The 23,771-nt window shown below is 40.5% G+C and overlaps 1 non-coding gene across 1 annotated transcript; it reads right to left on the minus strand.

The window, feature by feature from the left end:
- Positions 1-3,507: 3,507 nt before the first annotated feature.
- Positions 3,508-3,614, minus strand: LOC114391342. Its single transcript, XR_003662133.1, has one exon. It is a non-coding gene; the product is annotated as a small nucleolar RNA R71 (small nucleolar RNA).
- Between the last annotated feature and the right edge of the window lie 20,157 nt (positions 3,615-23,771).

Below are 23,771 nucleotides of genomic sequence, written 5' to 3' on the forward strand. Positions count from 1 at the left end.
TTCACGTACATAGGGACTCATTAGGTAGGTTTGTTCTTATTATTTGTTTCAATACAAACCTAGGTGATCATATGGGACACCTTAGGTTTGTCACACTTTTTGGTTAGAGTAATCAACATGAAAATATAAAAAAGGGTATGTTTTATTGCATTACTTTCCTTAATTTTTTAAATGGTGATCAAGGGGTTCCCAGGAACCCTAAGAGAATAAAGGTCACTCTTGAGTGGCCCACTCCACCAAGTATAAGGAAAATTTGGGGCTTCCATGACTTAACAAACTTTTACAAAAGGTTTGTCCCATATTTTTCTATACTTGTAGCACCACTCATTGAGTTGGGGAGGAACCATGTTCCCTCATGGGAAGATGCCTAGGAAAGAGGTTTTCAGACCTTACCTTACTCCAACATGCCAAATACCACTAATATATATGTTATTATTCTTTTTACGGGTGTTGAGGGAAGAAGCTCCGAGTTTCAAGAACCTCTGGATTTGAGGTCAAATCCTTTTCAAGGGAGAGGGAATGATACAATCTTACCCCACCCCCCCAAGGGCATTGGATAGAAGACTCCAAGAAGATTGTACTAGAGATGCAGGAGAAGGCCCTAGGGTTCTCATGGGCCTTAGGGTAGATTTTGGGCCCATGGGCTCAGTATGAGCCCACTTATCTTTGTACATATTAGATTAGGATTTCATTACTTTTGGGCCTTGTATTTAAGGCTCCAAAATGTAGGTAGGGTACCCTAGAAATGTAGGATTTTTTAGCCCTTGTACTTTAGGGAACCTAGACTAGTTTTTGTATTAGGGTAGTTTTGTAATTTCACTTGCATTAAGTGAATATTTGATGTGTGTGTTGGGAAATAAATTTAATTGAATTAGGAGAAGCCTAATCCAATTAAAATTTAGATGGAGAGGTGATCATTTGCTTGCTACACCCCATTGCCACATCATATTGTCACACTTTGTGCATGTCCTTCATGCTTTACATGTCTCATGACACCTAAGCACACTTAGTGGAGAATCTTGGACTTGATCTTGGATTAGTGGGCTGAACCATAGTTAAAATTCACTAATCATAACTAGTGAAATTTTGGCTCCACAAATTCTAGTGAAATTTGAATAGAAATTCAAATTTCCCTCCAATTTTGTGTGACACTTAGGCTATAAATAGAGGCCATGTGTGTGCATTTTTTTCAACTTTGATCATTTAAGAATTACACTTCAAAGTTCAGACCTCTTTTGAGGCACAAAATTTCGTGTTCCTTCTCTCCCTCTCCCTCCACTCATCTTTTCCTTCCTTCAAGCTCTTATCCATGGCTTCCTATGGTAGTGAGCTTCTTCTTGACTCATCTTCTCGTTGAAGTGGCATCTCCAATCATTTTTCTTCCTTCTCCATTCCGCAGCCATTGATATTGAAGAAGCAAAGGACTCCATTGATGAAGAAGATCCAAGGCCTATAGGCTCCATATGGAGCTACATCAATACACTTGTTTGATGTTGGTAACACTTTTGTCATTGTGTTCTTTCAATGTCAAAAGAATATTTTTAAACTTCACCATACTCTTTATCATATCAGTAAGCATTGTCTTCTCATCACGAGTTAGTCGACCAATATATGGGTGGCTAACCAATGTCCGAGCAACATTATGATTATGAGACCCACATAGAAACCTAAGAAACATTATGGTGCCTAATCACGTATTGACAACCCTAAGTTGATTTTCGCTTAGTAAATTGAAATAGGGTTGGATTAAGTGGTTGACTATTAGGGACGAATTCTCCATAACCCAGGATAAGAGAATGACTTCTGAATCAAAGGAAACAACCCGTTTTTAATATTAGTAATTTCGTATTCCAGTTTACTTGTTCTGCTCTTTAATCACAAAACAAACAAACCCCCCCAATCGTTACTGTTACTGCAAGTATATTATGAACAATTGGTGTGTCACTGCTCGTTGGGAAACGACCTAGGATCACTTCCTAGTTACTGCATTTTCATGTTTATTTGATTCGGGTACGGCCTCGATCAAATTTGGCGCCGTTGCCGGGGAGCAGTGTCCAAAGGTTCATAATAGCTAGCTAGTGTTGTGTGTTTAATCCTTTCGTGTTTTATGTTTAATTGTTAGTATTGTGTTAGTATGTGTGTTAGTGTTGTTTAGTGTCCTGGTATTTTGTTTAGTGTGTGTTCTGTTTTAGTTTTCCCATTAAGCGTTTCCCCTGTTTCAGTCTTGGGTGTTTTGCTGTGAATAGTGTTTTGCGACGGACTTAGAGACCACTTTTGCTTGCGGCAAAACAGAGTAGTAGTAGAAATCAATTAGAGACGGGTTTTAGCGACCACCCATGCTGAACTATTTGTGATTTTTTGTTTTAGCAGCTAGGGTTGTTATTTTTGGCTGAATTTTTTTGTGGTAACTTATTTTAATCCATATTTTGTGGGAAAAATAGCTAGAGCCTTTAGTTTGGTCAGATTTGAAAGTTCCAAAAAACTAGCAAATTTTGTGTTTGTCAAAACTTCAAACAGCCATAACTTTTGCTCCGGTTATCAGAATCGCAATTATTATATATGCATTTGGGGTAGAAAAAAATTTCCTATGCCGTGGCAGCCCGCCTATGGCCGGCTGAGGTCTCCATCATCCAAAAAAAGCGATTCTGTCAAAAGTTTTTTTTTATTTTTCAAGTTTTATTCACTTATTTTTCTTAACCCACCAATTTTAGCTTTCATAGTTAGACTTTGAATTTTTGTATGAAATTTTTTGTGCTATCTTCTCATCACTTTATAAGGTTGTTCACAAAATTTCAAGTCATTTGGATATCATTTGAGGGTAGCTGTAGTTCAAACCTGCACCTTTATTTACATGACAAGGCAACTAGTTGTGCATGCTGAATGTAGTGTATGACTAGAGGCAATCCATCTGACTTACAACCCTTTGACCCTGAGATAGATAGGACATTTCATAGATTAGTTAGGCATCATTTTATACCTTTTGATCATCCTGAGCATTCCATTACTGGTGAATCTGTGCATTCTGTTATTGGTGATTTTGAACATCCTGATTTGGAGCATTATAATTTTGAGCATTCTGATTCTGAGCATTCTGATTCTGAGCATTCTGATTTTGCACATTCTGAGAACATGGCACAACCTCCACCCCGTGAGAGGACTCTAAGGGAAATGGCTACACCTGATTTCACCTGCGAAAGCTCGTGCATCCAATACCCTGATGAGGATGTCTCATATGTTCTTAAAACTGGACTGATTCATTTGCTTCCAAAGTTTCATGGCCTTGAAGGTGAAGACCCGCACAAACATTTGAAGGAATTTCATATTGTTTGCTCCACCATGAAACCCCCAGATGTCCAGGAGGATCATATATTTCTGAAGGCTTTTCCTCATTCTCTGGAGGGAGTGGCAAAGGACTGGCTGTATTACCTTGCTCCAAGGTCCATCACGAGCTGGGATGACCTTAAGAGAGTATTCTTAGAAAAAATTTTCCCTGCTTCCAGGACCACAGCCATCAAGAAAGATATCTCAGGTATTAGACAACTCAGTGGAGAGAGCCTGTATGAGTACTGGGAGCGATTTAAAAAACTATGTGCCAGTTGCCCTCACCATCAGATTTCGGAGCAGCTTCTTCTCCAATATTTTTATGAAGGACTCAGTAATATGGAGAGAAGTATGATAGATGCTGCCAGTGGTGGAGCCCTTGGAGACATGACTCCTGCTGAAGCCAGAAATTTAATTGAGAAGATGGCTTCCAACTCTCAGCAGTTTAGCGCCAGAAATGATGCCATAGTCATTAGAGGAGTGCATGAGGTAGCTACAAACTCAGCTGCATCATCTGAGACTAAGAAGCTTGAAGGCAAACTGGATGCATTGGTTAACTTGGTAACCCAGCTGGCCTTGAATCAGAAATATGTACCTGTTGCAAGGGTTTGTGGTTTGTGCTCCTCTGCTGACCACCATACAGACCTTTGCCCTTCCATGCAGCAACCTGGAGCAATCGAGCAGCCTGAAGCTTATGTTGCAAATATTTACAATAGACCTCCTCAACCTCAGCAGCAAAATCAACCACAGCAAAACAATTATGACCTCTCCAGCAACAGATACAACCCTGGATGGAGGAATCACCCTAACCTCAGATGGTCCAGCCCTCAGCAACAACAACAGCAGCCTGCTCCTTCCTTCCAAAATGCTGCTGGCTCAAGCAGACCATACATTCCTCCACCAATCCAACAACAGCAACAACCCCAGAAACAGCCAACAGTTAAGGCCCCTCCACAACCTTCCCTCGAAGAACTTGTGAGGCAAATGACTATGCAGAACATGCAGTTTCAGCAAGAGACCAGAGCCTCCATTCAGAGCTTAACCGATCAGATGGGACAATTGGCTACCCAATTGAATCAACAACAGTCCCAAAATTTTGACAAGTTGCCTTCTTAAGCTATCCAAAATCCCAAAAATGTTAGTGCCATTTCATTGAGGTCGGGAAAACAGTGTCAAGGACCTCAACCCGTAGCACCTTCCTCATCTGCAAATGAACCTGCCAAACTTCACTCTACTCCAGAAAAAGGTGATGACAAAAATTTACCTAACAATTTCTGTGCAGGTGAATCTTCTTCCACAAGTAATTCTGATTTGCAGAAGCAGCACATTCCCCCTCTTCCATTCCCTCCAAGAGCAGTTTCCAACAAAAAAAATGGAAGAGGCAGAGAAAGAGATCTTGGACACGTTTAGAAAAGTAGAGGTAAACATACCTCTGTTGGATGCAATAAAGCAAATTCCAAGATATGCCAAATTCTTGAAGGAGCTGTGCACTAATAAGCGGAAGCTTAAAGGAAGTGAACGGATTAGCATGGGCAGAAATGTCTCCGCATTGATTGGTAAATCTGTTCCTCAAATTCCTGAAAAATGCAAAGATCCAGGTACATTCAGCATACCTTGTATTATAGGGAATAGTAAGTTTGACAATGCCATGCTAGATTTAGGAGCTTCTATTAGTGTTATGCCTCTGTCTATTTTTAATTCTCTATCTATAGGTCCCTTACAGTCAACTGATGTGGTAATTCATTTAGCTAATAGAAGTGTTGCCTACCCTGTTGGTTTCATAGAAGATGTCTTAGTTAGAGTTGGTGAACTGATTTTCCCTGTTGATTTTTATATTTTGAATATGGAAGATGGATTCTCTCAAGGATCAGTTCCCATCATTCTAGGCAGACCCTTTATGAAAACTGCTAGAACTAAGATAGATGTTTATGCAGGCACACTATCCATGGAGTTTGGTGATATAACTGTTCATTTTAATATTCTGGATGCTATGAAATACCCATCTGAAGATCTTTCTGTATTTCGTGCTGAAATAATTGACCATGTTGTTGATGAATACATGACTGATCTTTATTCTAATCTGCATGCCTCTCACTTTTCATGCATTGAGTCTGAAATTGTACTTGATCATATGTCTGAATTTGATGCTGATAGTGAATCTGAGAGTGAATTTGAGAGTGATATTGATTGCATGTCTGGTGGTGGTGTTTTGCCTCTTGAGATTGATTTTATAGAGTCAGATAGGACTAACCATATTTCAGGAAGTACACATACCTCTGACTTTCTTTATGAGGTAAAGGCTGAGAAACCATCTCCTTCTACCACTGTCCAGCCGACCACACCAGAATTGAAGCCTCTGCCATCAAATTTAAAATACGCTTACTTGGATGATAGCAAGAGTTTTCCAGTGATTATATCTGCCTCCCTTGCTGATGAGCAAGAGGAGAAGTTGTTGTCAGTTCTCAAGAAGCATAAGAAGGCTATAGGTTGGACCCTGGCGGACATTCCTGGTATTAGCCCATCCACATGTATGCATCGAATAAATTTAGAGGATGGAGCCAAACCAGTAAGACAGCCACAGAGAAGACTCAACCCGGTGATTCTTGATGTAGTGAAGAAGGAGATAACCAAGCTTTTGCAAGCTGGAATCATTTATCCTATCTCCGACAGCCAATGGGTGAGTCCCGTCCAGGTAGTCCCGAAGAAGACCGGCCTCACAGTGATAAAAAATGAGAAGGAGGAGCTAATTCCTACTCGGGTGTAGAACAGTTGGAGAGTCTGCATTGACTATAGGAGGCTGAACCAGGTTACCAAAAAGGACCATTTTCCCCTGCCATTCATTGACCAGATGCTTGAACGCCTGGCAGGTAAATCCCACTACTGTTTCCTTGATGGTTTTTCTGGTTATATGCAAATTACTATTAATCCTGAGGATCAGGAAAAGACCACATTCACATGCCCCTTCGGCACTTTTGCCTATAGGAGGATGCCTTTCGGCCTGTGCAATGCCCCTGGTACCTTCCAGCGGTACATGATTAGTATTTTCAGTGATTTTTTAGAAAATTGCATAGAGGTGTTTATGGATGATTTCACTGTATATGGATCCTCTTTTGATGGTTGTTTGAATAGTTTGGAAAAAGTTTTGAATAGATGCATTGAAACTAACCTTGTTCTAAATTTTGAAAAATGTCATTTTATGGTTGAGCAAGGTATAGTTTTAGGCCACGTTATTTCCAATAAGGGTATTGAAGTAGATCCTGCAAAAATTTCTGTTATTTCACAATTGCCTTACCCTTCTTGTGTGCGAGAGGTGCGATCTTTTCTTGGTCATGCAGGATTCTACAGGCTCTTTATAAGGGATTTTAGCAAAGTAGCCCTTCCATTGTCCAACTTGTTGCAAAAGGAGGTGGAGTTTGACTTTAATGACAGATGCAAAGAGGCTTTTGATTGCCTCAAAAGAGCGTTGACTACCACCCCCATCATCCAGGCACCCGACTGGACAGCCCCTTTTGAGCTTATGTGTGATGCATCAAATTATGCATTGGGGGCTGTCCTTGCTCAGAAAATTGATAAATTGCCCAGGGTGATATACTATGCTTCTAGGACTTTAGATGCTGCCCAAGCGAATTATACTACTACTGAGAAGGAGCTTTTAGCCATAGTTTTTGCTCTTGAAAAATTTCGATCTTATTTGCTTGGTACCTGCATTATTGTTTATACTGATCATGCAGCTTTAAAGTACTTGTTGAAGAAGGCTGATTCTAAGCCTAGGTTGATCCGATGGATGCTCTGGCTCCAAGAGTTTGACTTGGAGATCCGTGATAGGAGCGGAGCACAAAATCTAGTTGCTGATCATTTGAGTCGGATTGAAGGTGTATCTGATGCAGATTCACCTATTCGGGATGATTTCCCGGATGATCATTTGTATATACTGTATAGTATTTCTGACTCTCTTTCTACTCCCTGGTTTGCTAATATTGTCAATTATTTAGTTGCTTCTGTTTTTCCTCCCTTAGCATCTAAGGCCCAAAAAGATAAAATTAAAAGTGATGCTAAGCATTTTATTTGGGATGACCCCTACTTGTGGAAATTGTGCAGTGATCAGGTCATTAGACGGTGCATTCTAGATCATGAGACTGACTCAGTCCTGCAGTTCTGTCAATCTTCCACACCGGGAGGTCATCTGGGTGTTCAAAGGACAGCTCGCAAAGTGCTTGATTGTGGTTTTTATTGGCCCACCATCGTTAAAGATGCATGGAAGATCTGCAGCACTTGTGAGCAGTGTCAGAGAGCAGGAAATACACTTACATGGCGACAACAAATGCCTCAACAACCTATGTTATTCTGTGAGGTGTTTGATGTCTGGGGTATAGATTTCATGGGTCCTTTTCCTGTCTCTTTTGGTTATGTTTACATTCTCCTTGCAGTTGACTATGTTTCAAAATGGGTGGAAGCCAAGCCCACTAGAACTAATGATGCTAAAGTTGTTGCAGACTTTGTCAGGTCTAATCTGTTTTGCAGGTTTGGAGTACCTAAAGCAATTGTTAGTGATCAAGGAACCCATTTTTGCAACAGGACATTGCATGCCCTGCTTAAAAAGTACGGGGTGGTACACAGGGTATCCACACCATACCACCCCCAGACCAATGGACAGGCAGAAATTTCTAACCGAGAAATCAAGCGAATTTTAGAGAAGATTGTGCAGCCAAGCAGGAAAGATTGGAGTACCAGGCTTGATGATGCTCTCTGGCACATCGGACTGCCTACAAAGCACCCATAGGAATGTCTCCTTATCGGGTTGTCTTTGGAAAGGCATGTCATCTTCCAGTGGAAATTGAGCACAAAGCTTACTGGGCAGTGAAGACTTGCAACTTCTCTATGGATCAAGCTGGTGAGGAAAGAAAGTTGCAACTGAGTGAGTTAGATGAAATCCGCCTAGAAGCCTACGAGAATGCCAAGTTCTACAAAGAAAAGACCAAGAAGTTCCATGATAGCATGATAGTTAAAAAAACTTCGTGGTTGGGAAAAAAGTGTTATTGTATAATTCTAGGCTTGGACTCATGAGTGGTAAGTTGAGGTCTAAGTGGATTGGTCCTTTTGTTGTTACTAATGTTTTTCCTTATGGTACAGTTGAGATCAAAAGCGACTCCACAAACAAGAGCTTCAAGGTCAACGGACATCGACTTAAGCCATTCCTCACGAACCCTTCTTTAGTGGACGTAGTGGTGGAAGAGACTTCCTTACTCCACCCTACTCTTCCTCCACCATGACTTAGGGAGTTTTTCTTTTCCTATCTCCTTCTTTGCTTTTATTACACTTGTCTGATTCTCTTTGATGATTTAATTGTTTTTAATCTTTTAATTGTGCTACATTGAGGACAATGTGTTGTTTAAGTATGGGGGGGAGTGTTCTTTGGTTTTGCTAGTTTTGTTGGTTTTGTTAATTTGTTAGTTGTGTTAATTTGTTAATGTTGTTAGTTTCGTCGGATTTTTAGTTTAATATTTTGGGTCAATTTTGTGTGCACGTACGACTTTGCATGTTTTTCTTTGAATTATAGGATATGTTCAAGAAATGGGTAATTGTTTTGAAAATAAAAGTTCTTGACATTTTGTGACTTGAAATCCTTGATTCTTCTCTACATGTCATGATAGTTTTGAAAGCTCAATTTGAAAGTGATGAGTTTACCTTTGTGAGAATTTGAGCCATCCATCATCATAATCATTTGGTGTGTTTTGCCCCATTGATTGCTTGCACAATAGCCTTGGCTTGATTCTTGTTGATGCGTCCTAATTCACATGCATATTTAGAAATGATTGAGGCAATTTTGTTCTTATAAGCTTCTAGCCAAATGGACTTACCTTGAATTAATTCCTTTGATAGCCCTTTTGAGCCTTGTTTCCCTTTCCTTGTTTTGAAGCTCACTACAAGCCTTAAGTGAAAAACCATGATATCACCATATCCTTAAGGAATTTTGGAGCTTTGGAATTGTTTTGGGAATAAGTGTGGGGGGTTTTTGTTTCATTGGACAACTTGTTTTGTTGGCTATGCTTCATGATGTATTTTGGGCCATACTTGATGTACATTGTATATTGGTTAAATGTTGGACATGCTGAATGAAATGTTGTTTCTCAAAGGTTTTCTTAAAAAAAAATCGAAAAAGAAAAAGAAAAGCAATAAAGTTGAGTGAATAAGATCTTAAATGGCACAAGAATGATGAAACTCTTGGTTCTACTCTTCATGTTTAAATTTTATCTTTACTTTTGTTTATTTTCTTATTTTTTTCTTAATATGCACTTATTCCCCATTGCTCCTCTATTCCTTTGGGATTTAGCCACTTATTCCATATTTCTCCATACCTTGTCCTTGGCCCCATTACAACCTTAAAAGACCTTTTGATCCTCATGTGCTTGTGTTTGTGGGTTGATTGTCAATTTTAGAATCTTGCCAAGTCTATGTGGTGTTTGCTTTCATGGGTGCTTTGAGGGTAAATAGTAGCCTAGACACTTGAGAGATAGAGTGTATATCTTGTGAGGCTTTATCACTTTTCATTCTTGAGCTGATTAACTATTTTGCCATGATTGGGTTGCTTGGATGATTTTCATGAATGTCTTGACTTTTTGGATCTCCTTATGTTAGATGTTACCCATTCCTTTCATTCCTTGATGTTCATTGAGAAATATATGAATGTTTTTGTTTGTCTCTCTTTGATATCCTTGAATTTTGTTCTTCGTTTCATTTTGCCCAGGAGTGCAAAAGGCTAAGTATGGGGTTTTTGATGTTCCATCATTTTCTTCTATTTTCTAAACCCTTTTTGCACCATTTTAATTATTGATTGGTCTTAATTGTCAATTAATTAGGCAGTTTTATTATTTGGGCTCATTTATCTAATTTGATGTTTTTAATCTAATTTCAGGAATTAATGAAACATTGGGCTTAATCCGGATTTTGGTTGTGGACTTGAAGAGGGCAAATAAAGCAGCACTTACCTTAGTTAATTTCTAATTAGGAAATTTCGCAATTTTATTTTATGTTGTTCAGTGTTTATTTCGTTTTGGGCTAGAGTATTGTAATAGGGCCCAGTGACTTTGAGTGACTCTTTTTTAAATAGCTGCCTTGGGATTCGTGCAGGGCATTCTGTGATGCTATTTTCATTATTCAGAGCTTTGGTTTTAGGTTTTCACGTTTTTCTGTTCCCTTGTTACAGTTTTCGTTCTGAATGCAAATTTCTGTTTTCTGCTTCAAATTACGAGTTCATTCTTGCTTCTTCTTCTACTTTCATTTACGTTTCTGTCTCATTTACGTTTCTGTTCGTTTCTGTTCATTTACGTTTCTGTTCATTTACGTTTCTGCTTCATGTTTCATTGGCGTTTTCTGTTTGAATCCATGGAAGGCTAGATTTTCTGGTGTTGTTTCTGAAATTCTGATATCAATGACAGATGTCGTACCGGATGTCACGACATCACGCTTCAGAACATGCAGATTATATTTGACAGTGTGAACAGTTTAAACAAGTAAATAACACAAGAGAATTGTTAACCCAGTTCGGTGCAACGTCACCTACATCTGGGGGCTACCAAGCCAGGGAGGAAATCCACTAAAATAGTGTTAGTTCGAAGATCTAACAGCCACTGTTTACAACCTTCTCACCTAACCACTACCCGTGCAACCTCTACCTAAGAGCCACTCTTAGATATGAGAACCCCTCTCACTCCCTCTCAACACTCTCCCGTGTTTACAATTAAATCAAATACACACCAGAGATTACTCTCTGAACAATAGAGATCAACTCCACACACTATAGAGATCAACTCTACACACTCAGGTCCAACACTTGATGTTAGGGTGACATCAAGGTGGCTCACAAAACACTCAAGTCCCAAAACTCACAAAATAACTCTTCAATCCCGGACTTGGTTGAAAACTCGTGCAACCTTCATGTTTATATAGCAGTGTGCGTTTCTGGGCTGCAACTACTTGTGCTGGATGAGATCTATCATTTTCCTGAAAATCTGCACTTAAAGATCTAAAAGATACAGTTTGATCTTTTAGTTTTTATCTTTAATCTTTAATCCCTGAACGAACTCTTCAAGTTTGTAATTCGAACTTTAATTATCTTTTAATTCGTTCCTAAAGATAGATCGCCAAATCTGTTGCTAACTGCACATTAATCTGTTAAAGATATAACAGATTTATGTGTCCAGTATTTTCGGGCCGGATGTCAGGACATCGTGTCCGACATCGTGGATCCTGCACACTCTGTTAAAGATATAACAGATTTATGTGTCCAGTATTTTCGAGCCGGATGTCAGGACATCGTATCCGACATCGTGGATCCTGCAGCTTCAATTCTTCATTTGACATTTTATCTTGCCTTGTGCATTGTGCAGCCCGATCTGATTCCTTGACATAACGTTGGACATCATGTGCAGCAACTCCAGCTTTCCTTCATTGTCTAAGTGCTTATGTTTTAACAAAATCTTAGCCAATCTTTTAAACACTCAGTAGAGCTAAGCACTAACAATCTCCCCCTTTGGCAAATTTTGTCTAAAACATACTTAGACACTTCCTGAGCAGGTACGAGCAGTTATGCAAGTGGGATCAGCAACTTTCATTATCAGAGTAATCAAGCACAGCGGTATCTGTAGTGGCGACAGCAAAATTCTGCAAGTTGCAAGTCGTTTCCAGGATGTCAAGACATCTCACGTGACATCAGCTTTCTGCTCCCCCTGTCTCCATGCTCCTACTGCTGTGAAGCAGTTCACTGCAGCATCTTCTATCAGCTACTAGTCTTTTCCAGGATGTCAAGACATCTCATGCGACATCCGCTTTCTGCTCCCCCTGTCTCCATGCTCTTACTGCAGCATCTTCTATCAGCTACTAGTAGTTACAGTAGCTTACATCAGTCATCATCAGCAGCAGCAGTTTCCCCCTCAAAATCATATACATACAACTCCCCCTCAAAATCATGAATCATGCATACACCGTATCCTTCTACTCAAAATCATACATCATGACTGCTATTGCATACATAGAGTCCTACTACTCAGAATCATAAATCATGCATAATACTATTAATACTATTACTCCCCCTTTTTAGACAGAATTTGACAAGAGTAGAATGCATGCAAATATTACAGACCAATAGCAATCAATTGTTCAAAGGGACATGCCCCTATAGCTAGTAAGAGTAAAAAGCAAAAATAAAGATCTGATGGTCATGGGGTGGCTTCAGAATCATCATCATCGGATTCTGTATTTTCTGCTGCATCTTCCTCTTCCTCAGCAGCTTCTTCTTCTTCCTCAGCTGCTTCTTCTTCCTCAGCTTCTTCTTCTTCCTCAGCTGCTTCTCCATCATCAATGCCACTTTCTGAGAGTCTCTTGATCAGCCGTTCCAGCTCCATTTTCTTCTCTGTGGTGGCTTTGATGGTTGCTTCCAGCACCTTGCATGTGTCCTTGAGTTCAGCAATCAAAGCATCCTTGGATACAGCACCTGAAGCAGCAGCTTTCCCTGATGTCGAGACAATGTCTGGGACATGTGTCCCCTCAAACAGTTTGTAATGCAGGGATAGAGGAGATTCTCTCTTCATCACAGAGTCAATGTTGTTTAAAATATTGGGATGTTGACTCAACATAATGCCACACAATACAGTTGGGAAGGCAATGGGTAATTTGACAGCAAACGATTCTGAATGCTTAACAGTTTGATCAAAAATATAGTTTCCAAAATTAAATTTGGACTTGGTTCCAACAGCATACAGAAATTTACCCAAACCTGTGGCAACAGTGGAAGTGTGATTGGTGGGTACCCAGTTTGCAGCGCCAATCCTATGCAGAATTGCATACTTCACACTCAGTTTCCCTGCAGAAAGCTTCCCTTTCTTTGGCCAATGCTGGACTCGTTTGGCAGTGATTTCCTTGGCAATCTGATGCTCAGAAACAGCAATGTCCACCACTCCATCAGTTGGTCTGCCCAGGTATTTGTTGATCACAGCAGGGGAGAATCTAACACATTTTCCTCTGACAAACACTTTCTGGTACTCATCACTCTTTCGGTTTGTTATGTCAGAGGGAATGTTGACAATGAATTCCCTGACTAGACTTTCATAGCAATCTCCCAACTTGGTGACAGTTTTCAGCAGTCCAGCAGCCTTGATGAGGTCCATGATCTCCTTGCAATCCAAGGCATTTCTTCCCAGTTCTCTTTCTAAAGCAACCCTTCGTTGATATACAAATTTCCACCTTTCAACATTGCCAATGGAGTGGAATGAGATGTTGTCCAATGGTGCATCAGGGACATTTCCAGGCACCTTTTTCCCTGATTTCTTGGCCCGCTTGATGTCGGGAACATCTAGTTCGACATCATAATCAGAATCAGATGAGGAAATTTCTTTCCTCTTCTTGGAAGGGACTGCAACTTTGCTCCATCTGGATGTGGTAGGAGTGATTGGAGTGCTCTTCTTCTGTGCCATAGTTTTGATTCGTCCAGACCTCTTAACGGGGGTTTTCCCTTTTCTGCTTTGAAGTCTTTCTGCAATGCCAGGTGCTAACTTGTTGGCAATGGGTTCCTCATCAGATTCTACTTCTTCTAGATCAATGAGGTCACCTGGAGCAGGTTCTGGTGCCCGTGGTGCAGGGGTCTCTTCTGTGGCTTGATCTTCTTCTTCTATTGATTCCTCTTCACTGGGTGAAGGGAGGGCTTCAGCATTTGGAGTGGAAGATGTTGGAACATCTTTATCAGCATCAGGCACAGAAACATTTGGGGTGGAAGATGTTGGGACATCTTCATCAGCTTCAGGGACAGAAGCATTTTTCAAAATGCTACTCACAATACTGCGGATTTTCTTGTCCATCTCCGTGTCTACTTCCCTAGGACTTGTTGCAAGGCTAGGGTTTTCAGAAGTCTTCACTCCCTGTTGTCGTTTGGGAACTAGTTTCTCAGGGACAGGAGCTTGACCAGGAATCATTTGTATGGGTTGGATATGGAATTCAGGTTGTTCCTGGTTTGATGGTGCTTTGGTGGATGCTGGAGATGACGGTACAGAGGGTGAACCAGGAGCTGAGGTTTCTTTTGGTGCGGTAGCCATGGAGAAGCAGAGCCTTTGGAATGGTTTCGTGAATTTCTGAGAGCTGTTGGGAAGTGCTGAAGACGGGATTACCACGACAATATAAGTTTGAATGAGGAATGTAAAGGGACGTGTGAAGCAACGGTCGAATTTGTCTTGGCCCAGTAGAGAACGCGCTATTAACGTTTGAGCACGTTCAGATAACAGTAATTGCTATAAATCCTCTAGCAGACAAATGCCCAGCTTGCCCCTCAGTTTTTCAAACTGATTTGCATCCAATGCCTTTGTGAAAATATCTGTTATTTGTTCCTCAGTGTCAACATGCTTCAGTGTGATCACTTTATCATCAACAAGATCTCTGATATAGTGATGTCTAATGTCAATGTGCTTGGTTCTGCTGTGTTGAACAGGATTTTTTGAAATATTAATAGCACTCATGTTGTCACAGTACAATGTCATGACATCTTGTTCGACATTGTACTCCTTGAGCATCTGCTTCATCCAAACTAGTTGTGAACAGCTGCTTCCTGCTGCAATATACTCTGCTTCTGCAGTAGATAGGGACACACAGTTCTGCTTCTTGCTGAACCATGAAATAAGATTGTTGCCCAGATAGAAGCATCCACCAGAAGTGCTTTTTCTGTCATCTGCACTTCCAGCCCAATCAGCATCACAATACCCAACCAGCATTGAATCTGAACAATGACAGTACATAATCCCATAGTCACTGGTGCCATTTACATATTTCAGAATTCTCTTTACTTGATTCAAGTGACTTATCTTGGGATTGGCTTGATATCTTGCACAAACACCTACTGCATAGGTGATGTCAGGTCTGCTAGCTGTTAAATATAGTAAGCTCCCAATCATGCTTCTATACAGACTTTGATCAACACTGGTGCCAGCTTCATCTTTTGTCAGCTTCAAGTGAGTAGGTGCAGGTGTTCTTTTATGGCTGGCATTTTCCATCCCAAACTTCTTGACAATGTTCTTTGCATACTTGCTTTGTGAGAGGAATATGGTGTCTTCCATCTGCTTCACTTTGAGTCCCAGAAAATACGTCAGCTCTCCAACAAGACTCATCTCAAATTCAGATTGCATCTGTTGGACAAAATGTCGAAGCATCTCATTCGACATCCCTCCAAACACAATGTCATCAACATATATCTGTGCTATCATCAAGTTTTCAGCATCTTGTTTGACAAAGAGAGTCTTGTCAATTCCTCCCTTCCTATATCCTTGCTGAGTAAGGAATTCTGTTAGCCTTTCATACCAAGCTCTTGGAGCTTGCTTTAATCCATAGAGAGCCTTCTTGAGCCTGTATACATGATCTGGATGAGTTGGATCTACAAATCCCTTTGGCTGCTCCACATAGACTTCTTCATTCAGGTATCCATTCAGAAACGCGCTCTTCACATCCATCTGGTACAGCTTGAATTTGAGGATGCAAGCTACACCAAGTAACAATCTGATGGACTCAAGTCTAGCAACAGGGGCGAAAGTTTCATCAAAGTCTACACCTTCAATCTGAGTGTAGCCTTGAGCAACAAGTCTGGCCTTGTTTCTGGTTATAACACCTTCTTCATTGGTTTTGTTCTTGAAGATCCACTTGGTGCCAATTACATTAGTTCCCTCGGGTCTAGGAACTAGCTCCCAAACTTCATTCCTTTTGAATTGCCCCAATTCTTCTTGCATAGCATTGATCCAGAACTCATCAGTCAGTGCCTCTTTCACATTCTTGGGCTCAATTTTGGAGACAAAGCATGAATTGGAGACAATCTCAATCTCCCTTGATCTTGTAGTGACCCCTCTGTTTGGATCTCCTATAATCAGCTCCTTGGGGTGCATCTTCTGGATTCTAATGGAGGGTTTCTTGTCAGGTTGGTTGATGTTTGGTTCATCTGTAGCAGAATCAGAGTTTTCTGCATTTTCTGCACTTTTAGCTGTATCTGCTACATTGTCTCCCGATGTTCTGACATCTTCTTCGACATCCTTCTTTCTTGCTGGAGTTAGATCATCAACAACCACATTGATGGATTCCATCACAGTTCTGGTTCTGGAATTGAATACTCTATATGCTCTGCTGTTTGTAGAGTATCCCAGGAATATTCCTGCATCACTCTTGGGATCCATCTTTCTCCTTTGCTCTCTATCTGCCAAAATGTAACATGGACTTCCAAAGATGTGGAAGTGCTTGACAGTTGGCTTCCTCCCTTTCCAGATTTCATACAGTGTGGTTGGAGTCCCTCTTCTAAGTGTGACTCTGTTGTGGATGTAGCATGCTGTGTTCATGGCTTCAGCCCAGAGATTATAGGGAAGTTCTTTGGCATGAAGCATGACCCTAGCAGCCTCTTGCAAAGTCCTGTTTTTCCTTTCAACTATGCCATTTTGTTGTGGTGTAATGGCTGCAGAGAACTCATGAGTGATGCCTTTAGATGTGCAGAATTCAGTAAACTTGCTGTTTTCAAACTCTCTGCCATGGTCACTCCTGATTCTCTTGATGACACAGTCTTTTTCTCTTTGAAGTCTTAGACTCAACTCCTTGAATACTTCAAAGGTGTCTGATTTCTCTCTGATAAAGTTGACCCAGGTAAATCTGGAGAAATCATCCACAACAACATAGGCATACCTCTTTCCTCCAAGGCTTTCAACTTGCATAGGCCCCATCAAGTCCATGTGAAGTAGTTCCAGCACCCTGGAAGTGGTCTGATGTTGAAGCTTCTGGTGGGACATCTTGACTTGCTTTCCAATCTGACATTCACCACAGATTCTGCCTTCTTCTATTTTCAGATTGGGAATGCCTCTAACAGCACCTTTGTCAATGATTTTCTTCATGCCTCTTAAGTGCAGATGTCCAAATCTTTGATGCCATATTCTGACTTCATCTTCTTTGGAGGATAGACATGTGGAGGAGTAACTGGTTTCTTGAGGTGTCCATAGGTGACAGTTGTCCTTTGATCTGCTGCCCTTCATTAGAACTTCACTCTTCTCATTTGTCACCAAGCATTCTGACTTTGTGAAGTTTACATTGAATCCTTCATCACACAGCTGACTGATGCTGATCAGGTTTGCAGTCAGTCCCTTCACCAGCAGTACTCTGTTCAGACTAGGAAGTCCATCATGGACTAGCTTTCCCATTCCAATGATCTTTCCTTTAGAGCCATCTCCAAATGTCACATAGCTAGTGGAGCAAGGTTCAATGTTCACCAGGAATTCTTTAACTCCTGTCATGTGTCTGGAACAGCCGCTATCTAGGTACCAATCTTCCTTAGCTGATGCTCTAAGTGAAGTATGAACAACAAGACTAACAGTCTTGTGTTTTGGAACCCACATCATCTTCCTTCCGCTGCTGCGACCTTGAGTTCCATGCTGTGGATGGCCACGTAAATGATAGCAAAAGGGCTTTATGTGACCATACTTGCCACAGTAGTGACACCTCCACTTCTTTCTTTTGCTCTTTTTCTGCTGCGTTCCATGATGTCGAGACCGATGTTGTGACATCGTGGCTCCAGTGTTGTTTTTGGCAGGAACAAATTCTGTCATGGTTATTCTGCCAGCAGATTTATGATTAAACCCAAGTTCTCTCTGGTTTCCAACATTCTTCCCAAGCTGTAGCACCTCATCAAGCATATCTGAGCCTTTATTCAGCATCTTTATTGATTTTGTCATGTTTTCCAGTTTAGAGTTCAGAAAACCAACTTCTCCTTTAAGCTCAGAGATCTCCTCTTCATGTGCCTCCTTCTCAGCCTCCAGATTTGCAATGTCCTTCTTCAGTTGTGCTTCTTGCTGAAGAATCTTCTCACTTTTGATGCATAGTTCTCTATAGGATATAGCAAGCTCATCAAAAGTGATTTCACTATCTGTATCACTTGAATCTTCAGCAGATTCAAATCTCCCAGTGAGTGCATTCACATCTCTGTCAGAATCACTTTCTTGTTCACTCTCTGTATCATCAGACCGACATACAGAAAGTCCTTTCCTCTGCTTCTTGAGATGAGTGGGACATTCAGCTTTGATGTGTCCATAGCCTTCACACCCATGGCATTGAACTCCTTTGCTGTGGCTGGGTTTTTCATCTGACCTTTTCTGGTATTCACTACCTTTCCTGATGTCGAAAGGGATGTTCCGGACATGTGGTTTCTGCCTCCTGTCCATTCTGTTCAGCACTTTGTTGAACTGTTTTCCAAGGAGCACAACAGCATTAGTCAGACCTTCATCAGTATCCAGGTCATACTCATCTTCTTCTCCTTCATCATTGGACACGAACGCCAAGTTCTTGCTCTTCTTTTCAGCCCTATCCGAGAGTCCTAGCTCAAAGGTTTGAAGGGAACCAATGAGTTCATCCACTCTCATGTTGCAAATGTCTTGGGCCTCCTCTATTGCAGTGACTTTCATGTCAAATCTCTTAGGCAAAGATCTGAGGATCTTTCTCACCAGCTTTTCATCTGTCATTCTTTCTCCCAAGGCAGTGCAAGCATTGGCAATTTCAAGAATGTTCATGTGGAAGTCATGAATACACTCTTCCTCCTTCATCTTCAGATTTTCGAATTTTGTAGCCAATAGTTGCAATCTGGACATCTTCACTTTGGAGGTTCCTTCATGAGTGGTTTTCAGGATCTCCCATGCATCCTTGGCCACTGTGCATGTGTTGATCAGTCTGAAGATATTCTTGTCAACTCCATTGAATAGAGCATTCAAGGCTTTGGAGTTTCCAAGTGCCAATTCGTCTTCTTCTTTTGTCCAGTCTTCTTCTGGCTTCAATCCATCGGTGGGCTTTCCTTCTGTGTCCAGCATCTTGGGATGTTCCCAGCCTTTGATGACAGCTTTCCAGGTTCTGCTATCCAGTGATTTGAGGAAGGCCACCATCCTTGCTTTCCAGTATTCATAGTTGGTTCCATCCAGGATTGGTGGTCTGTTCACTGGTCCTCCTTCTTTCTCCATGTTCATCAGAATTTATCTCCCTAGATCTCACTCAGTGATTTCGAGTGCCCGCTCTGATACCAATTGAAATTCTGATATCAATGACAGATGTCGTACCGGATGTCACGACATCACGCTTCAGAACATGCAGATTATATTTGACAGTGTGAACAGTTTAAACAAGTAAATAACACAAGAGAATTGTTAACCCAGTTCGGTGCAACGTCACCTACATCTGGGGGCTACCAAGCCAGGGAGGAAATCCACTAAAATAGTGTTAGTTCGAAGATCTAACAGCCACTGTTTACAACCTTCTCACCTAACCACTACCCGTGCAACCTCTACCTAAGAGCCACTCTTAGATATGAGAACCCCTCTCACTCCCTCTCAACACTCTCCCGTGTTTACAATTAAATCAAATACACACCAGAGATTACTCTCTGAACAATAGAGATCAACTCCACACACTATAGAGATCAACTCTACACACTCAGGTCCAACACTTGATGTTAGGGTGACATCAAGGTGGCTCACAAAACACTCAAGTCCCAAAACTCACAAAATAACTCTTCAATCCCGGACTTGGTTGAAAACTCGTGCAACCTTCATGTTTATATAGCAGTGTGCGTTTCTGGGCTGCAACTACTTGTGCTGGATGAGATCTATCATTTTCCTGAAAATCTGCACTTAAAGATCTAAAAGATACAGTTTGATCTTTTAGTTTTTATCTTTAATCTTTAATCCCTGAACGAACTCTTCAAGTTTGTAATTCGAACTTTAATTATCTTTTAATTCGTTCCTAAAGATAGATCGCCAAATCTGTTGCTAACTGCACATTAATCTGTTAAAGATATAACAGATTTATGTGTCCAGTATTTTCGGGCCGGATGTCAGGACATCGTGTCCGACATCGTGGATCCTGCACACTCTGTTAAAGATATAACAGATTTATGTGTCCAGTATTTTCGAGCCGGATGTCAGGACATCGTATCCGACATCGTGGATCCTGCAGCTTCAATTCTTCATTTGACATTTTATCTTGCCTTGTGCATTGTGCAGCCCGATCTGATTCCTTGACATAACGTTGGACATCATGTGCAGCAACTCCAGCTTTCCTTCATTGTCTAAGTGCTTATGTTTTAACAAAATCTTAGCCAATCTTTTAAACACTCAGTAGAGCTAAGCACTAACAGTTTCCTTTTGAGGACGAAGCCCAACTCTCTTTGAGGTTTCGCTTGTAATGTGGTTCCCTGGCAGTTTTTCCTTCACCAGTTATCCCAAATTCGTGAACATTAATCAGTGCACGCTTCGTGTTCGATTAATTGCCTCTGAGCCTAACTTGCGTTCATGCTTAATGGACGAAGGGCTAACTGGTGTATGTGGTGCCTAATCACGTATTGACAACCCTAATTTGATTTTCGCTTACTAAATTGAAATAGGGTTGGATTAAGTGGTTGACTGTTAGGGACAAATTCTCCATAACCCAGGATAAGAGAATGGCTTTTGAATCAAAGGAAACAACCCATTTTTAATATTAGTAATTTCGTATTCCAGTTTACTTGTTCTGCTCTTTAATCACAAAACAAACAAACCCCCCCAATCGTTACTGTTACTGCAAGTATATTATGAACAATTGGTGTGTCACTGCTCGTTGGGAAATGACCTAGGATCACTTCCTAGTTACTGCATTTTCATGTTTATTTGATTCGGGTACGGCCTCGATCACTTATTTCAACCTCGGTTGTTGAAAAATTGATGTTGAGCATGCTTAGTCAACATCAATTTTATTTGAAACCAATGTTGAGGTTTAGATAATAATACCCCTCTTTCTCTCTCTCTCAATCAAGCTCACTTGAATTTCTTAGCTCTCTCTCTCTCAACCCCCTCATGAACCCCTATACCTACACCTTGAGCCCCTGCATCATTGCCTGCTATCTGCCATAGCACCAAACCTAGGCCCACGACCTTAATCGTGAAGGATGACAATGGTAGTGATTGTTCTGTGACCTCTTAGTTTTCAAAGGTTCGTTATTATACTTTTTTTCATCTTTGAATAGTGCATACCCATCATTTCTTTTTCGTGTTTTACTTCTTATGTAAGTGCTATGTAGCTATATTCATTTGCATTTTGTTTTCCCTTTTCTACCTATTAGAAGCTACCATAGTTCTATGCCTTTTTTCCTTTTTTTTATGCTAATTAACACAATTGGTAAAACAGTGAAATAGATGCTTTGGGAGAATAATGTTTCTGGGCAATGAACACTGGATTCATTTGATAAAAATTTAAAAGTCTTCAATTGTGAGTGAGTTTTCAAATGCCACCATACATGATATGTGGAAGAAAGCGAATGTTGGTCAGTTTTACAATTTTCTTACAAGTGTTTTCCATACATGTTAAAATGGCTTGTTTCATTTATTTATATTCTCAGTTTTACAGCTTTGTTACTTTTGCTATTTCAATTTTCTCTTTGGAATAATATCTTGCCCCCTACCCCCTCAACCCCTATAATAAAAATTTGGTAACTAGGATATGATATACTCTTGAATGTAAGGGATACTTCAACAAATTAAGAAAAATATAATTGGTTTTTCTGCTATGCCTCTAAATTGTGCTTGTACTCAAGTTCTATATAGCATATCATGTTCCACTTTTTTCTTTTTCAACTTATCTTTGTTTGATTATGTGTTATGGATGCTCACTTTAACCCCAAAAAGTAAAGTGGTTGCAAAGTTTTGTGCTAAATATCTTCACCACCAAGTGCTCAAGAATAAAGCATACATAGCTGGAGATATAGGAACCTCTCTTTAGGAATCATTTTTTAGGTTAGAACATGTTTAATTACTAAAAGTGGTTCCTCTGTTATTGTCGCCACCTACCTCACGACGGGACGGCAAAAGCATATAAATGAAAGAAAACCACGTTCTTCTCCTAGGGAGAAAACGAGTGGAGTCGCCACTAACGTTTATTCGAGGAAAACGTTAGAAAAATCAAAAATACGTTTGCGAATTTTGAAAAGAAGGATTCGGGAGTTGTTTACGCATAGGGAAGGTCTTAGCACTTCACGCGCCCGTCGCAAGGGACGACAGCCTTTAATCGAGTGTACAAAAATATGACTTCAATATTATTTATTTTTCCTTTTTATATTTTTTTATTTCTTGGGATCGACAAAGGGACTGCCCTTGCTCCTACGTATCCTCAGGTGTGATGAGAAATTCAGACCTACGTAGTTCTTTAAGTCTGAATATTTGTGTGTTAAATTGATTTTTATGTTTTTGAAATATTCATTTTAATTGCGAACAAAAAGTTGATTAAGGCGTTGGACCTTGAAACGATGTTTTAAACTTTGAAAAGTAGAGAGAATCGTTAAGGCATTGGACCTTGAAATGATCTTTTAAATTTGAAAAGCGGAGAGAGTCGTTAAGGCGTTGGACCTTGAAACGATCTCAAGCGATATTTGATGAAATGAAGAAGTTTGGTTGAGAATTGATTTTATCTTGGTTTTGTTTATTAACTTTCAATCTCTTTTAAGACAACTTTACAACACTAGTGATCGGTTAAGATTGAACTTTACAGAGAAAAACGAGATCACTGATGATAGATGGAGAAGATGAATGAGCACATAATAACAAGGGGGACCCCTAAGGGTACATAGATCACATTTAATCCTCAAAAATAAAACTAACTGACGGTCGCACGAAGAACACAGAACAACAAAACGATGTAGGGAATGATCGCAGTCACGATTCGGTAGCACCTCGACTTTGTTTCCTCTTCTTTCTTGTTCTTCTTCTTTCTCTCTTCTCTCAATTCACTCACCTCCTGAACCTTGGAACCCCTTAAAACCCCCTTAGGACGCCTATTTATAGGCAAAGGGTCACTTTGGTGGACTTGCAACTTGCCCAGGCGAGCTAAGGCTTACTCCTTGTAATACCCTAATTTCGTCCGGGGATGATCGTTTGCCAACATTTGGATTCTTGTCGGCCGAATTGAGCTGCTTAACACTAATTGTCGTGTAATCCATAGGGTTTTGTGACATTTCGGAAGGAAATGTGCAAAATGTTCAAAAGAGGGGCAAAATGGTCACTTTGGGGACATTTTCCAGCCCCTAGGCCTACTAGAAAGCTTAGGGATGAAGCAATCACCTCACTTGGGCGAGCTGGGTTGCTTCTGGAGGAAGAAAGAAGAAGAAAAAAGAAGAAAAATCAAGGTCGAGGTGTGTCATACCCTAATTTCGTCCGGGGACCTTTGCTCGATGACGTGCGACCATTCTTTGGTCCTCGTGAGGTGCTTGGCACCCATCATTAGGCAATTTGTGAAATTCCAGGACATGCCGAAAAACCAAAAAAATGTTGATGCACAATCCGTAAGTTTCCGTGACACATCGGAAATCAAATGGAAGCATCGTTGCATAATTAAGTGAGGTTCCGTAACATTCCGTAAGTCAAAAAAGGGGATGATTATGTAAT

Source organism: Glycine soja, chromosome 16 (assembly GCF_004193775.1).
Source record: "Glycine soja cultivar W05 chromosome 16, ASM419377v2, whole genome shotgun sequence".
In the NCBI taxonomy this organism is placed as follows: Eukaryota; Viridiplantae; Streptophyta; class Magnoliopsida; order Fabales; family Fabaceae; genus Glycine; species Glycine soja.